At 42.5% G+C, this 17,388-nt stretch overlaps 1 protein-coding gene across 1 annotated transcript in view; it reads left to right on the top strand.

Moving 5' to 3' along the window:
- The window catches only part of REEP3 (receptor accessory protein 3), a gene marked incomplete in the record, with an annotated part of 1,378,370 nt that overhangs the window by 250,770 nt on the left and 1,110,212 nt on the right, over positions 1-17,388 (top strand).

Consider the following 17,388-nt stretch of genomic DNA (forward strand, 5'->3'; position numbering starts at 1 on the left):
TTTTGGGGTTTCATTTAAGGGGTGTTAAACCTTCATCACATTTTGGGATTTGGGGAAAAAAACCTTGGGCCCGGTTCCCCCTTTTTGGGCTTTCTTTGTCCCAGTTAAAAAATTTTTGAAAAAACCCCCCTTTCAAAAAAAAAATTTTTTGCTCCCTGATTTTTTTTTTTTTTTTTTTTAAAAAAAAAAAAAAAACCAAAGGGGCCCCCCAATTTTAGCACTAAATAAACAGAACCAACTGATATTGCCAACATCCTGGCAGATAGGTTCAGTGCTAACTTTACCCCTCTCTCATCCCCTAAAGGGCCCATCTCTATACTGGAAGAATGCAAAGTTCCTGTAATCATGGCTGCACAAGTAAAAAAACACACACTCTCCAAAGCCAAGAACACAGCGTCCATGGGACCTGACAACATCCCAGGCTGCATTCTACATGAACTACAGAACAAACTGGCACCCCATCTAAGTACCATGTTCAGTCATAGTCTCACCTCAGGCTTTGTGCCTGGTGAATGGTGCACAGCAACGGTTATCCCACTCCACAAAGGGGGGAGCCACCACGGACTCTGGGAACTACCGCCCCATTAGCCTGACGAGCCTGGTCTGCAATGCAATGGAACGTACCATCATGGAACTTATAAACAATGACATTGGTAATCTCCAAACTATGGACCCTACCCAGTTCGGGTTTGTAAAAGGCAGGTCACATCTCCTAAACCTGATAGACTTCTTTGAAGCTGTCGCCGAAGCCGTAGATGAAGGTAAACTGGTTCACACAGCCTATCGATCTCGCCAAGGCTTTCAACACCATCCCCCACTCTGGAATTATAGATCAACTCACTAAACTAGGGATAAATCCCTATGTCACAAGATGGGTTGCCAACTGGCTCACTGACAGAACCCACACTGTGAAAGTAGCAGACTCTAAATCCAACTTCAGACCAATGTTAAGTGGAGTACCACAGGGTTCAGTCCTAGGTCCTCTCCTGTTTGGTATCTACTTCTCTGAAGTACAGGCTAACACAGAAGGTCTTTGGCTAACAAAGTTCGCAGATGACTGCAAACTAGGAGCCATAATCAAAACTCCTAATGATGTGGACATCCTACAAAAGGGCCTCACTGAGACAGATGCCTGGTGTCAAAGCTGTGGCCTCAAGCTCAATGCCAAAAAGTGCATTGTCACCCCTTTTGGTAAAAACTCTGTACCCATGAGGTACCAGATAGGCGGTAGTGTACTTAACACCAAAAGTATGAAAGGTGACCTTGGGACACAGGTGGACAGTAGTCTCTCCTTTGATAATCACATTGCCACAGTAGTCAGGAAATCCTTCTACGTGGCGCACCTCATCACAAAAGGTTTTTCATCCAGGAAAAAAGAGGTCATTGTTCCCCTCTACTCATCACTCATTAGACCCACTATGGAGTACAATGCCCCTTTTGGTATGTACCTCACAAGACATCTACAACTGGAAAGGCCACAGAAGTACCTCACAAAGAGGATGACCGGTCTCGTACAGATGCCCTATGCAGACAGTATCAAAAAAACTCCAGCTTTACTCCGTCACATATCGCCTACTCAGAGGCGATCTCTGCCTAACATACAAAGCTAAAGCTATGTCAAACCCAGAGCTGTTGGACATTCTCCATGTAAAGAAATCCTAATCCCTCCAAGCTACATGCTCTAGGGACCTAAACCTTGTTACCACAATAAACAGAACATGCTGGAGGGATAGATTCCTGCCCCAGAGATTTCCCATACTCTGGAACAAACTACTTATATATATCAAACAAAAGCTCCTAATCCGCACTCTCCCAAGAAAAATCTTTGATTGGATGTGAGATAGGAAATTCATCCCGGGGATCACTTCTGTAGCTCTGCTTGACAGGGGCACAGGAAAATAATTTTCTTGGGTGGCAAAAGCCAGGGTACCGTTTGGCTAGGCTTATATAGGCCCTAGGGCCAATAGCCTAGTACCTACCTATGAATAGGGTTTTGAATAAAGATTTAGGGAGAAATTTACAACTGTTTTATTTCAGTGGGTGTTGAGCTTTCTGGACTATTGACCTCTGATGTTTGGGTGGGAGTGTGGTAAGAGATGTAGTGTATGGCATATATATATTTTGGTGTGTAACAACTGATGTTCTGAAGCTAGCCGTTGATAGCTGGTGCAGCTCCCCAGTGTAGTACTCCCTCCTGCAGCAACTTAAGTCTTCTGCTTGGAGTCAAGGAGCAAAAAAAAAAAAAAGATATTTCAGAAAAATTGTAGCAAACCACTTGCTACAGTCTTTCTGAATTACCCACCACCTATGGAATGCTGAAGCTGCAACATTTCAGTCCAGATTGCAGATGAGATACTTGTATTCAGAAATTGAGTGCCAGTATTGCACTACCACTGATCGACATGTGCCAGTATTGCACTACCACTGATCGACATGTGCCAGTATTGCACTACCACTGATCGACATGTGCCAGTATTGCACTACCACTGATCGACATGTGCCAGTATTGCACTACCACTGATCGACATGTGCCAGTATTGCACTACCACTGATCGACATGTGCCAGTATTGCACTACCACTGATCGACATGTGCCAGTATTGCACTACCACTGATCGACATGTGCCAGTATTGCACTACCACTGATCGACATGTGCCAGTATTGCACTACCACTGATCGACATGAACCAATCACCCCTAGCACGGTTGCTTCTTGGCCCCACCCAAGCTGCACTGTATAAATTCCTCTGTCCTGCTGTTTACAGTATTTTGCACATTGCTTTCAAGTAGTAACTATACAAACTCTTCTCTCATTTTGACTTCTAGCATTATTTTAGTATTCATTTGTTACAAAGCTTTATTAATAAAATCATCCAAATCAAGAATAATTAGTCAATAATATGCCGCGGTGGTGCAGCAGTAGCGTTGTCCCCTCACAGCAAGAGGTTCTCCCGTTCGATTCTCTGCTGGAGCGTCTTGTGTGTGGAGTCTGGTTGTCCTCCCTGTAGTGGAGTGGCATTCGAAAGACGTGTGAATGGGCATGCCTTCGTTGAAGGTTGGGCGTCGGGCTGGCACCTTAGCACTGTAAAAAACTACTGTCAGTCATTAGCAGACCGGAGTTTAGCTGTGGCGACCCCTAACCGGGAAAAGCCGAAAGAAGAAAGTCAACAATATTTCACAATGCAGTTACACATGAAAACAAAAACGTTCACACTGCTAATCTTCTGCCCTCAGTGACAGATTACACTTCACTTTATAAGCCATAATAATTTGCTGATAGTTTATCTTAAATTTGCGTAAAGTCTGTTTTGTAGAATAGTTGGGTATCTCCCATGTAATGACAACCAGCAGAATGTGAACAATCCAAAGGACACCAAGTTTATTGGTTAAGCGCTTTCCTCTCTCTTACAGAGACTTTCTCAGAACAATATTGCACAGAAACACAGACAAATAAATACCCACACCTCAATTAACCACTTAAAATTGTGCCAAAATTTTAAAAGCAATACGTACACATCTAGGTGCACCAATACGTATATTCCTTATAACAAAGTTAAATAGATATTACCATAAAATATTAAGTTACATTAATAACCTGTATTTCAGTTAACAATTTTATTTAACTAACCTAAAATTCGGTCAAGTTTTAAAACACTAGCAATGCTTATAGTTTTATTAATACCTGGGTAACAAGAAGCATTTAAAAACAACTGCCATCTTAATTCCATCCGGTCCAAATGCACATCTGTAATGCACCCTTGTTAGTCTATCACTAACTGCTGTCAAACCAAAAATTTTAAGTCATGTGTTGGATTTTCGTTGATGTGTCTAAACAAGGCAAAACAAAAATAGATTTGGCTCTTAATATGATTTTTCAGGCCCAGATTGATTTGGACTTTTTGAGGAATGAATATCATAGGGTGGCAAATATTTTTGGCATACCAAAAATCCACAAGTGACTGTGTTGAATCCATCTTTCAGGCCCATTGTGGATGGTAAAAGGTCCAAGACTTATTTCATTTCCAGATACCTAGATCATGAAATGCAGAGGTGTCTTGGCGCTCTTGATTATATAAGCAAAGATTCTTGGCAATTTATAGACAGGTTGAATGGCATTGAATTAGTGACTGATATCATTGTTGTCACTGTGGATGTGGTGAATTTGTTCACTGTAATTCCCAATGATTTAGGTATTCATTGCTTAGAACAACTTGAAACCAATATGTTTACCCAAGATGAAATTAATAAACTGAGTGTACTTATGGAATTAGTTTTAAAAAATAATTACATTTGGTTTGAGGGACAGTATTACAAACAGTTGAAAGGAGTGCCAGTGGGGGCGGCTTGTGCCCCCATTTTTGCTAACCTTATGTCCTATTGGGAGCAGGAATTTCTCAGTCGGTATAATTGCAATATTGTGCATTATACCCGTTTTTTGGATGATTTGTTTCTCCTTTGGAAAGGTACAGAAGACCATTTAAATGAGTTCTTGGTATATATTAATGGAACAGTAGATTTTTTTTTTAAATTTACCCATGTTTATAGTAAGAACTAAATTGTTTGTCTAGATGTCGAACTAGAGATAGATTGGGTTAATATGAATTTCAACACCAGAATTCACCTAAAGTCTACATTCTCAAATTCCTGTTTGGGTTATGGGAGCTGGCACCCGCACCATCAAAAGAGGGCTGTTTTTAAAGGCCATTTGGTGCGGGCTGCCAGAATGGTGAATTCTGATGTGGATTTTTTAGTTGAATTACAATTTATTATACATATGTTTAAACAAAGGGGATATCCTGACTGTCTTTTGGAAGACCTTGCACAAGAGGTAATTAACAAATGGAAAAAAGGTCTTTACGACACATATTGGGCCATGGATTTATGAGTAGTAATAGATCTAGCACTGAAAAGGTTTTATACAACTCTGCCTTTATTTTGACATACAGTGGTATGGCTAACCGTATTGCCGATGTGGTAAATGCCAATTGGGAGATTCTTCAATTTGATGCTAATGTTGGGTTGAAGGTTGGTAAAAAAACCCAAGACCTCTTTTTAGGAGGGACAAATCTATAAAGAACATTTTAGAAGGCATTAGATATGAAGGCAGGACCAGTAGAAAAGTGGGCAATTTTAAATGCAATTCCTGCTCTTTTTGTCCATTCATAATGGAGACTAAGGGTGAAATTAGGGTCAATCAGAAGACTGTCAATATTAGAGACCTCTCTAATTGTAATAGTAAAAACGTTGTATACATGGCTAAGTGTGGAAAATGTTCCAGTTTCTACTTTGGGAAAACCTGTAGAAAATTTAAGTCAAGAATAGGTGAACATCTGGGTGACACTAGACATTGTAAGATTACTAGTACCTTGTTTAGACACATCAATGAAAATCCAGCACATGATTTTAAATTTTTGGTTTTACAGCAGTTAGTGCTAGACGAACAAGGGTGCATTATAGATATGCATTTGGACCTGATGGAATTGAGATGGCAGTTTTTAAATGCTTTTGGTTGATGGACATGGTCAGTATGTCCTCTAATGTGTTTAGAGAAGTGAAATCTATTCCTGTTATTCACCTCAATTTAGGTCTGCTGTAGGGCATCCAAAATCTTTAAAGAACGTAGTTATTTTCATTTTTATTACAGTACAAGTATCAGTCTTTTAGATCATGCTCCTTTAATTCTCAAACTTAAATTAACATCCAATATGCAATAAAAGGATTTGGATGGCTAAGATATTTATATCAGAGGGATGACATACACAAGTGTTGTGAAAATTATATGATCAATGGCAAGTCAGGATGTTAACTTGTAGTGGTCAATGTGTAGACAGTTGGGAGGCACTAAAGAAATAGTCTTACTCTACAGAAAGTGTAGCTAAAGCGAAAAGGAAGTTAAACAAACATTTGTAATACAAAAAACATATATTTTACCAAAATCATATTGTGACTGAATTTTCTTTTGACAGAAGTCAAAATCATAAATTTTATGCTTTAAAGCTCTGGTAGCACGCTGTATGCACACTAATTTGTAATGTTAAGGACCCATTTACAGGACTTGCTGACTAAGCAACCCACAATAGTCATGTACATTCCAGAATTACTATTCAACTATATGCATAAGAGTTTGTTGTAGAAAGAGGCAACCTGTATTTGGATGGCAGGTTTGCCACTATTACCTTTATAACAATCTAGGAAGCCCTGCACTTCCTTCTGTGAAGTGAAATCTATTTCATCGGTTACTGCGAGAGGAAAGACTCTTATGGTTGGAAAGCATTTTGGCAGACTTGTACCACAAGGCAGAACAGGCTTTCCTCCACACGTATGGGAGTATGGTTAATGAAGTTTTGAATATAGTTAGAATTTTAATATCATGGAAGCAGGTGGTGGCAGTCATCCTCAAGCCACCTTTACTTGTAGGATACTGTCAGCCAATATCAATATTAAACCATGATTACAAATTACCTGCAATAATTCTGATGAGCAGGATCTGTTCTTCAGACAGATCACAGAGGGGCAAATACAGACGCCCAAGGGGCAGAGGTCAGTCACAGGGCCCTTACAAACCTTGCCAATGGGGTTCTGCTACCCAGAAAGGAGGAGAAGACAGGCCCCAAGCTAGCAGAAGACAAACACAATGACTCTATCCTCAAACTACCAAGCAACTCTCTTGGCAGCTCCCTTGGCGGGGGGTGGGGGGGGGACTAGCTCTTTTCGCAGACAATTGGCACATCATCACAAAAGACAAATGGGTCCTAAATATTGTATCTCAATGCTACAGATTCCACTTTCACACTTTACCAAGGATAAAAGGAATGCCAAACCTGCCACCAAATCAATGGGCAGAGGCTCAAAAGCAAATTTCAGCTCTCATGGACATGAGAGCCATTCAACAGGTTCCTACACAGGAGCAAGGACAAGGATTTTACTCGACTGTTTCTAGTTCCCCGAAAGGACAAAGCCTGGAGACCCATTCTGGACCTGTCAATTCTAAACACATACCTGGAAGTACCCAAATTCAAGATGCTAACACTACAGCGACTTCTTCCCATGCTGGGCAAGAAGGCATGGCTAGTAACGTTGGACCTCAAGGAGGCATACCTGCATGTCCCTATCAGACAAAATTGCAGAAGATACCTCCGATTTATTGCAGGTTCAACCCATTACCAATTCCCTGCACTGCCCTTTGGCTTATCTACTGCGCCCAGGGTCTTCACAAAATGCTTGGCACCAGTAATTGCATACTGCAGACAGAGGGATTCAAATATATCCATACCTGGATGACTGCTTTATTCAAGCAGAAAGCAAAGACATTCTATTAAAGCATCTGGCGTTTGTCAAAAACCTACTAACTTGCCTAGGGTACACAGTAAATGAAAAGAAGTCAAAACTAGTGCCCTCACAAGACATAATATTCCTGGGTGCAGGTTTAAATACAACGGCCCAGATGGCTTACCTCACGCCAGACGAGCAAAGACATCTGACTCGATACTTCAAAATGATGGCAACAAAGACCCAACTCCCTGCAAGAAAAATTCTGCAGGCCTTGGGATTCATGGCATCTTGCATACTACTAATACCATTTGCAAAACTGCATATGAGGAAATTGCAATGGTATCTGAAAAGCGTATGGTCTCAACACAACCACAGCTTGGAAACAATAATTCCACTAATTCCCTGCCTTCAATAGGAGTTTCTATTGTGGGCTCGGGCATGTCACCTCAACAAGGGTCAGCCTTTCACCTTACCCACAGCCAGACCAACTATAACAGATGCATCGGATTATGCCTGGGGAGCACACATGGCAGGACAGTGTATTCAGGGCAAATGGCCTCCAAACCAAAGGCATCTACATATCATTCAAAAAGAGATGCTAGCTGTACAAAATGCCATAACAACTTTCAAGGACCTCCTACATCCAGGACAACTCCTAATAAAGACGGACAGCACCACAGTGATGTGGTACATAAACAAGCAAGGGGGCACACACTCCTACCCCCTATGCAGACAAGCAATGACCTTGTGGAACACAGCACTGACCTACCAAGTTCATCTACAAGCACAATTCCTGCCAGGAAAGAAAAACACACTGGCAGACTATCTAAGCAGAAACATCACAGATCATCACGAATGGAAACTAGATCCACAAGTATTCGCAGTGATAACTCAACAATGGGGGAGCCCAGACCTAGATCTGTTTGCTTCCCCCCAAAACTATCGAAATTCTGCACAATGACATACCACACACTCGCTTGGAAAGTGGACGCCCTCTCATTCAGTTGCCTCTTCTGGCAAAGGTGCTGCTGAAAGCCAGATTAGAGAGGCCACAAATGATACTCATTGCTCCAGACTGGCCACGCCAACACTGGTATCCAATACTAAGGAACATGGCTCAAGGCCCACCATGGATTTTGCCAATAATTCCTCACCTGCTCACTCAGCAAAACAATCAAATCCTACACAGCCAGCTCAAGACTTTAAATCTGGCTGCATGGCAAATTGCCTAAATAACCAGTCAACACTTCTCTCTAAAGCTGTGATGGACGTCATTCTGGAAGCCAGAAGGCCTAGCACCAGGAAAGTCTATTCAGACAAATGGAAAAGATTCTGCACCTGGAACCAGGCTAAAGGCCTAAATCCCCTAGTCCCAAATATTCCTCAGATTCTTCAATATTTAACTGAGATGTTGCACAAAGGACTTTCCTTATCTTTTAAGATCCACGCCTCAGCTAGTTCAGCTCAATACAACACGGATCCTCCCATATTTTCACATCCATTACTAAGACAGTTCCTCAGAGGGGCTACGAACATATGACCGCCCCAGAGAGCACCAACTTGGGATCTCAACTTTGTTCTGGAAAAGCTAACACTACCGCCCTTTTCAACTAGCTTTCACTGCTGATCTACAGTTCCTATCATGGAAAACTGCCCTGCTGCTAGCAATAACTTCAGCACAAAGAGTCTCAGAACTACAGGCCCTAATGGCAGTGAAGCCTTTCATCATTTTTCATAAAGACAGTCTCTTTACGAACGAACCCTTCCTTTATGCCAAAGGTGGTATCCAGTGTGGCCCTAAACCAAACCATTAATTTGCCCACCTTTTATCCAAACCCCCAGAACAAAGGGGAAAGGCTTCTACACTCTTTGGACATTCACAGGCAATTACATTACTACTTGGATAAAACTAAGGCGTTGAGAAAATCTGACCAGCTCTTTGTATCCTATACTGCAGGATCTCAAGGAAAAGCTATATCAAAACAGGCCATTTCAAAATGGATAGGACATTGTATCCGTTTCTGCTACACACACCATGGGAATATCTGTGCCTGGTAACATCAGACCCCATTCCACCAGGGCTACAGCAACATCAACAGCCTTCCTCAGAGGGGTACCAACCAAGGATATTTTGGAGGCTGCCACTTGGAGTTCAGTGCACATCTTCACCAAGCACTATCACTTACTCTATACTCTAAAACCAGAGCTGGCTTTGCCACTGCAGTTCTGCAGGGCCTACTAGCCTCTCCAAACCCTATGTAGTTCCACCACCCATCCTTAGCTTTGGGATTCAGCCCAACAGTGATGACTGCAGCAGTGTAACACGATGAACATAGTACAGTTTTGTACCTACCATAAATGTAGATGTTAGAGTGTTCATACTGCTGCATTCCAGGTTACCCTCCCTCCATCCCCTCTGAACTAGCTGGACTTATCTATTCCTTTCTATCCTGTACAACCTCTGTGGTGTATTTGCTTGTGACTGAAGGTTTTGTTTTATTTTTATATGTATATTTTTATATAGAAATATGTATTGCCTACCTATTGGCGGCACCTGACATCTGGGGCAAGAAAAACTGAAGAAAATGGCGTCGGATGCATCTTGTATACCCTGGCGCACTGACGTCAGGGAAGAAGCGACAGCAACCGATGCCGGACCAAGACTTTGGAACTCGGGCCAACTGCGGGACTGCCCGACGGCAGGATAACCCAACAGTGATGACTGCAGCAGTGTGAACACTCGAACATCTACATTTATGGTAGGTACAAAACTGTACTTTTTCTCTGTATATACTTTTAACAAGGTGTTGATCTTTTGCACTTCCAGTGTTACCACCTCACACTTCTCTCCTGCAGATGATTGTGCTACTGTCTGTCTCCTTGTCTCAAGTAATAGTTGTAGCCGTTTTAACAGTGACCACGTCAGGCCAGGACCTACCACTTTTAGGATCCAGAGCTGGTGTCTCTCTTGCCTTTCTTCCTTTTATGTCAAGTCGCAAAATGAGGCAATTAGGACTCTCAACTTTCTTTTAAGTGAGAAGCAATAGTGCAGTGCAGGAAATGATTTGTAAGCACCTATGGATGACTGGAAAGGGCCTCAAAACTGTAATCATCTTAACTGGAGGTCTGTTACTTTAGTAGTTTTTTTTTTTTTTTTTTTTTTTTTTATATAAACAGTCCACTTTTGTTTTGTGACTGCTCGTTTTTACTAGTTGCTGAAGTTTTTTATCCAGACTTGGTGCCTCATGGTTGTGGGAGGAATGTGATGTAGTGTATAGTATGTGTATTTTTCTGATTTTTCCAACTGATATTCTTGTACATGTAATCACTTAGGCTTGTGGACTGCTTTCTGTTTACAGTATTTTACATTTCTGCACTATGTAATCTCAAGTCATATATTTTGATTCCTCCTATTTTAAAATTTTTTAAACTGTCAGCTATTCCATTATTTTCTGAAGCATGTGGGATACCAGCTTCTGAGAATATTCCCGGAAATGGTATCTGTCACTGTCCTTTGCAGAATTAATTTCTTCTGCCTTGCTGGGAAATCAATATGTTGTTTTTGTTATTTAAAACACATTGCAGAGAAACAAACAAGCAAGCCCCCGGTAGCAAGGTGTAGCAGAGCAGCTGGCTGTATGAGTATACTAATCTACCAAGTTAAATGCAAAACTTTCTTCAGTTGTCTGGGGCTGGTACGTTCATCCCTTTGATAGTATTTTATTGATTTTAAAATGTATAGTTAAGTAATGATTGTAATTAAAAGATAGCATCACTTTAGTAATACAGAAATCAAATAGTAGATTGTATACAGAATAGCGTTGTCGCCTCACAGTAAGACGCAGTCCGGTTCGATTCTCAGCTAGAGCGTCTTCTGCGTGGAGACATGCGTGAATGGGCCTACCTTCGTTGAAGGTTGTGCGTCAGGGCTGGCAACTCGGCACATAAAATCTACTGCCAATCATTAGCGGACCGGAGTTCCGCTGTGGCGACCCCTAACCAGGAAAAGCCGAAAGACACAACAACAACATTAATGTAGACCAGCTTATCTTCGGCAATACAATTACAGTGAAAAAAAAATACACTAAATAGATATACACTTGGATGAGTAAAACATCAGAGGCTGAGGCTTCAGGAAATAAAAATTATGATTTTGCTACATAAGAAAAAAAAAAATCAAAGTTAGACCAACACAGTTATTTTTTTAAAACTACTTCATTGCTCCTATTTGCCATTTTATTTTGCTATACAGAGAAAAATTAAAAAAACAAACGTATAACTAGTCCATCAGGTAGCCAAAGCATAACAGTAAAACTTAACATTAAAAAAAAAAATTAAACAATTAGCACAGTGTTTTGAAATAGAAAGTAACAAGTTTAAGTAGGGTACTTTTGATAGAAAACTTCAGGTCCAACTTTATTAGTAGTTTTATGTATGCTGACAGTGTATTGATAATCCTGCATCTCCCTCTAGTGGCAGCTATATTTTTGCAGTAGAGATGTTGATAATTAAAAAAAAAAAATCATTGTAGAAATGCAGCTTCTTTGGCTGTTCATAATTGCCGTGTTAATTTTTTTGTAGGTATACTGCCTCGTTGGCATTTATTCCAGGTGAAGTAAAAAAATAAACTGCAATCTGCTTTTCAAACAAATTGACGTTTTAGCAGTTGCAGATTGATTAAAGTGATTTGCTGATATTTTTATGTACATTGCGGTATTCAATGAGTCAAGTGCCGCAATGTACTTTCCAGCTTGCCTTCCTTTTTGTTTGGACGGGGGGGGGGGGTTAATAAAAAGCATACTAAACTTTTTTATTAAACCATGACCAAACAATTTATCTGTGACGTTAACTTAGGGTGATATGAGCTATGTCTATAGATGTCAATAGAGCACCTTTGCACATGAGATGTGGTGCGCCCATTAAAGTCTCTCTGGATGTAACAGGCACACTACCTATACCTATGTCACCAAGGTAAAGCTTCCTTGTTTTTACTCTGTGACATCATTGCAAGGAAAACAAGTACAGTTTATTTTAAAATATGAAAGTTATGATTAAAGTATTTCCTGATGGGGAAAAGTTTGGTTCAGTAGTTTATGCACTGTATGCTCTAGTGCAAAGGTAGGTTTCAAAACCTCAGCAGATCACTTTAAACATGTATGTTGGTATTCTGAATTGATTCTTAGAGGTGACCTTCTAGGTTATGTATACTTTGCATGGCAGTTTTATTTTTTCCATGTGATGTTCTATTCCCTATGCATTGGTGTAAAGTTCTGAATTAATTTTGCACAGTTAATGTGTACTATGACTTTCACTGCATATGTTAGGATTATCAGCTTTACAAATGCTCATAGTGGGACATTTTTATGGCAATGTGAGATTTTGTTGATCAAACCACAACTACAACCAGTGCAAAGAACTGGACTTCACATTTTGCCAAAATAAAAGCTCACTGTTTTAGAATTTGAATCCTTAATGTTCATATAAATATTAAGGTGTTTCAGATGCACCATATTTGTAAGTAGTTATTATTGGAAACTTATTGAAGCATTTTGTCTTTTGTCAAACTTTTTGCCTAACAGTGTCTGGCAACTGACACAGAGGGTGAAGGCTATGAGCTGTAGTTTTTGTGGTAAGGAGCTTGATTCCTTCATCTGCTTTTTATACGACCTTTAACTAGTCATTTAACCAGGCATATTTTCAGGTCACCCCTGAAGAGTGGATTGTGTGTTTAGCAGGGCTACCTAGTTAACATATAGGCTTATTTTTTCCCCCCTAAAATCTTTATCCTGCATAAAGTGGGCAGGTATTTTCCTTATCGTAGTATAGGAAAGTGTAGTGGTGTCATTGTAATTTGTTAGAGAGAACATCGATTTTTGAATCCTACCAAAGTCTTTTACTTTCTGCTTAATTTCTCAGAGTGCATGTTTTGCAGTCTGTTCATTTGTAAGTTTAATATGATGATTACTAAGCGGAAGTTGTGTTATTTAGGAAAAAGACAGCAGAAACACTTAACACCAAGCAGTAAGCTGTTGTAAGTATCTTCTGGATGTTGGACATCAGTAGAAGTAATGGCGCTAAGTGCCTCTTTGTCATCAATCGTAGTATTTACATAGGAACTTTTACTGCACCTTTTCTTTGAGTAAACACTAGAGATAAATTCAGCAAAACCGATTAAAAACCTTTTCTATGTTTCTGATCACATCCTGCAGAGCAATTGGAGAGAGAGTTTGGTTTACAAGAATCTTAACAGTAACCTGAACAGACCACTGTAAAAACAGAATTTGCATGGGGTTCAACATGTAGTCATGAAAATGTTTGGTTGACTAGGTACTCGCATTAAGCTCATGATTATAGATGTCCCTTTAATTGTTTAGGCTCAATTATTTTGTCAGACTTCTTTTTATTAAATTGCTGTGTGTTAAAAATCCAAATACGAGCAACTTCTCCGTCATGTCGCCCAAATATACAACAAAACCTTTCAGTGAGGTATTGGTTAATCATTTGATACAGAGATCACCACGCATTTTGGGGCAACTTTTGATATCTTACCTAGCCCTAGAGAGCAGGCTAATGCTTGAAACATAGGAAGCTCTTGGTGGTACCTGGCAGAATACATACCATTCTGAAACTGCATATCATTACAGCAGACAGTTTCAAAAAGTAAGGTTTTCCATTTTAGAAAGGGAAAAGATTAGAGGTCTAGATCTCTTAGTGAGAAAACGCATAGCTTGTAACTCTCACCAAATGTTTTGGAATGCTACGCGGTGGTACAGCAGTAGCGTTGATGTTAAGTTGTCAATCTCGCCTTCATTCTTGCTGGATGGTTCGGAGCCGATCCTCGGCTCCGACTCGGCACTTGCTTAGCTTGAGAACTCCTTTTACCAGCTCGAGGCAACCCTATATCCCATGATGCAAGGCGAGACTACCTCAGATCTCGTTTGCCGCTTTGCGAAGAGGTCTCTTTTTTTTGCCAGCTCAGGTGAGTTTGAATTTTCAAACAATTTAGTCAGGGTTTTTCTCTCCCTTTCTTTTTTTTAAATAGTCAGTGTGTAGTTTTTCTACAGCCCACCCTATTTCCCCTTTAATTAAACTTTCAAGTTAAATTGCTAAGTTTATAATTTCAGTTAGGCCTAGGCCTCTTTCTCTTAATCCCTATCTGTGTGTGTGTTTTTGGGATTAGTAGTGTGACTGTTGTGTGTGTTTTTTACTTAGACTATGTCTAGGGAAGGAAAGGTCTCAGGCTTCAAGAAGTGTGACTCGTGCTGTCAGAAAATGTCTCTGACAGACTGTCACACTTCTTGTGTTTACTGCCTGGGGCCTTTACACCTGCAGGACTCCTGTGCTATATGTCATTCTTTTAGCCAGAGAGTCCTGCAGGATAGGAGGAACAAGTTAATCCTCTGTGGCTTATTAAAGCCAGAAGGTTCACCCACTAAGACTGGGTCGAGTAAACCTTCAAAGCCACCTAAGGTTCAGGCTACAGTTGTTAAGCCTTCCCCGGTGGCTCCGACTCCTTCGGAGTCGAGATCGGCTCCGGCTGGAGCCAATCTTTCTACCTCTGATGTGGTAGTGTCGGTTCCTACCGGCTCCGACACTCAATCTACAGTTGCCTTGTCGGCTCCGGCTGGAGCCAACGTGTTATCCAGTATCGGAGCCGAGAAGCCTTCGGCTCCATCTGGAACCCAGAGGACATCTGCTCCGATGGCTTCGTCCAAGAAGAGATCTCGGTCCCCTTCTTTGGAGTCGATCCACTCGGCTCCGAGGTCTCCTCTTTTGTCGGAACGGAGTCATCTGAGCCGATCTTCGAGATCTTCCAGGCTGTCTGACCACGATTTAGAGAGGGTGGTAAGCAGGCTGTTGAAGTCACAGGCACTAGCCCAAATGCTCCATAGCCCGTCTCGGCAGACTTTGGCTATTGCTCTTCCCATTGAACTTCCTCCTCCGACTCTCCTCCAGAGTTCGGAGCCGGAGCTTCTCGGAACAGCGACCGTGTCGGCGCCGGAGCCAATACATCCCCTTTCGGCTCCGTCGTCTTTTGCTCCGATCTCCTCCATGAGACCTTCCTTGGAGGGATCCGGTCGTCGAGTTTCCCTTGTAGGCTCCGAGGGGGCTAGTGGCATCGGACCCTTGTCCGACCCCGCTCTCCCTCTCGGGGCTTCGGCTTTGGTAAGCTCGGCACCGACATCGGCCTCGGAGCCTTCTCTCTCAGTGGAGCCGGGAATTCCTATTTCTTCGGAACGGGAATATTCTGGTCTCCCTGGGAGAGGAGCCTTTGAGGTGATGAGGAGTGTCCTGGCACCTGAGCCAGGTCAATGGTCCATCCCTTTAGCTCCTCCCTCTTTGGTGCCTGTTGATGTCTCTTGCCAGCCTCTTGCTCTCAGGCCCAGGGATCCATCGCCCCAGGTTTCCCCATTGGGAATAACTTCCTCTTCCGAGGTTTCTCCTGATCCCGCAGGGGAACCCCCTCGGAAGAGGACGTGTAAGAGGAAACACACAGACTCCCCTGAGTCTACAACATCTGATACCAACTTAGATGAGTCGGAGGGTTCCCCACGGTCCCCCTCTGAGGAGGTCTCCTTTTCAGACATCCTTGAACTCTTCAAACAGAGGGGGAACTGGCCTTCCATTGACCCCTCCGAGGATGAGTCTGTATACCTGGAGGCTTTTGGATCCCGACCCTCCACCTCCTGGGTGTCTCCGCCTTTCGACCCACTTATGCAGGTAGTGGCTCGGAAGGCGTGGGCAGCTCCAGATTCTGTGGAACCTGTCCCCAGGAGGCCATCCAAATTTATTACGACCCCTTCAGACAAGCAGTTTCTTTCTAAGGGCGTCTCTGTGGATGCTATGGTGGTGGTGGCGGCCACCAAGAAGGAACTTGTGGATCCTTCCGTGCCTGTCCATCCTCCTAACAAAGATTCTAGGACCATGGATAGGTATGGCAAGTGGATGTTTTCTTCAGCGACCTTTGCTATGCATTCGCTGAACTACCTTTGTCATTTCACCAGACTTCAAAGAGATATTCTCAAGGAACTAGGTGAAGTGGTTCAGGATCCTTCAGCTGCTGGGGCTCAAGACAAGATTGCCTCACAGCTAGCAATCCTAAATTCTTTAACCAACTCCTCCATGCGGCTCATATCCTATGCAGCCGATGGAGCGAGCAGAGCCGCAGGCACAGGAGTGGCTCTTAGACGTCAAGCCTGGATGCGGCTTTGTAATTTCGTGGACCCCTTTAAGGCGTCCTTCACCAATACCCCCTTTGACGGTTCGGCTTTGTTCGGACCTCAGGTGAAGGAAACCTTGACCAGGTGTGAGCAAGACGGCAAAACTCTTTCTGCCGTAGGAGTCCATTTTTCCACCCCTTCTAGACCCTATCCCAAGGGTCAGAAAGGAGGAAAGATGTGGTTCCGTAAAGCTCAAGGAGCAGTGCCGGACACGCGTGGTCAGTTTACCCCCAGAGGCAGAGGGGGTAACAATAATAGACGCCGCCCTAGAGGCAGGGGGGGTCCTCAGAATCAGGGCAACAGGGAGTCTCTTCCTGAGAAGCCCTTTCAGCATCCCTGAGGTGTTGCCCGACTGTCCACCCTTGGAGGCAGTCGGGGGAAGGATATTGCTGTACCCAGTAGCCTGGCGTTCCCTTTCACAAGACATGTGGGTACAGTCGATCATATCCGAGGGTTACAAAATCCCCTTCGAACGGTATCCCGTACCTCACCAATCCCTTCCAGACATCTCACCCGGTCAAAGGGATTTGGCAAAACAGGAGGTTTCAAAGCTCCTAGAAAAAAGCCGTCCAGACTGTTCCAGCAGACCAAGTAGGATCCGGCGTCTACTCGAGATTCTTTTTGGTCCCCAAAAGGACGGGAGATTGGAGACCTATTTTAGACCTGAGCAATCTAAACAGATTTGTCAAGAAGGCAAGATTCCGGATGGTCACGCTTCTGTCCATTCTGCCCTTTCTGGGCAAGGACAACTGAATGTGCTCGATAGACCTTCAGGACGCGTACTATCACATAAAGATACACAGGTGCTCCAGGAGGTTTCTCCGCTTTCGGCTAGGGACCAGTCATTATCAATTCAGAGCCCTGCCCTTTGGCCTCACTTCAGCCCCCAGAGTGTT

Source organism: Protopterus annectens, chromosome 14.part0 (genome assembly GCF_019279795.1).
Source record: "Protopterus annectens isolate FY-2018-M chromosome 14.part0, PAN1.0, whole genome shotgun sequence".
Lineage (NCBI taxonomy): Eukaryota > Metazoa > Chordata > Ceratodontiformes > Protopteridae > Protopterus > Protopterus annectens.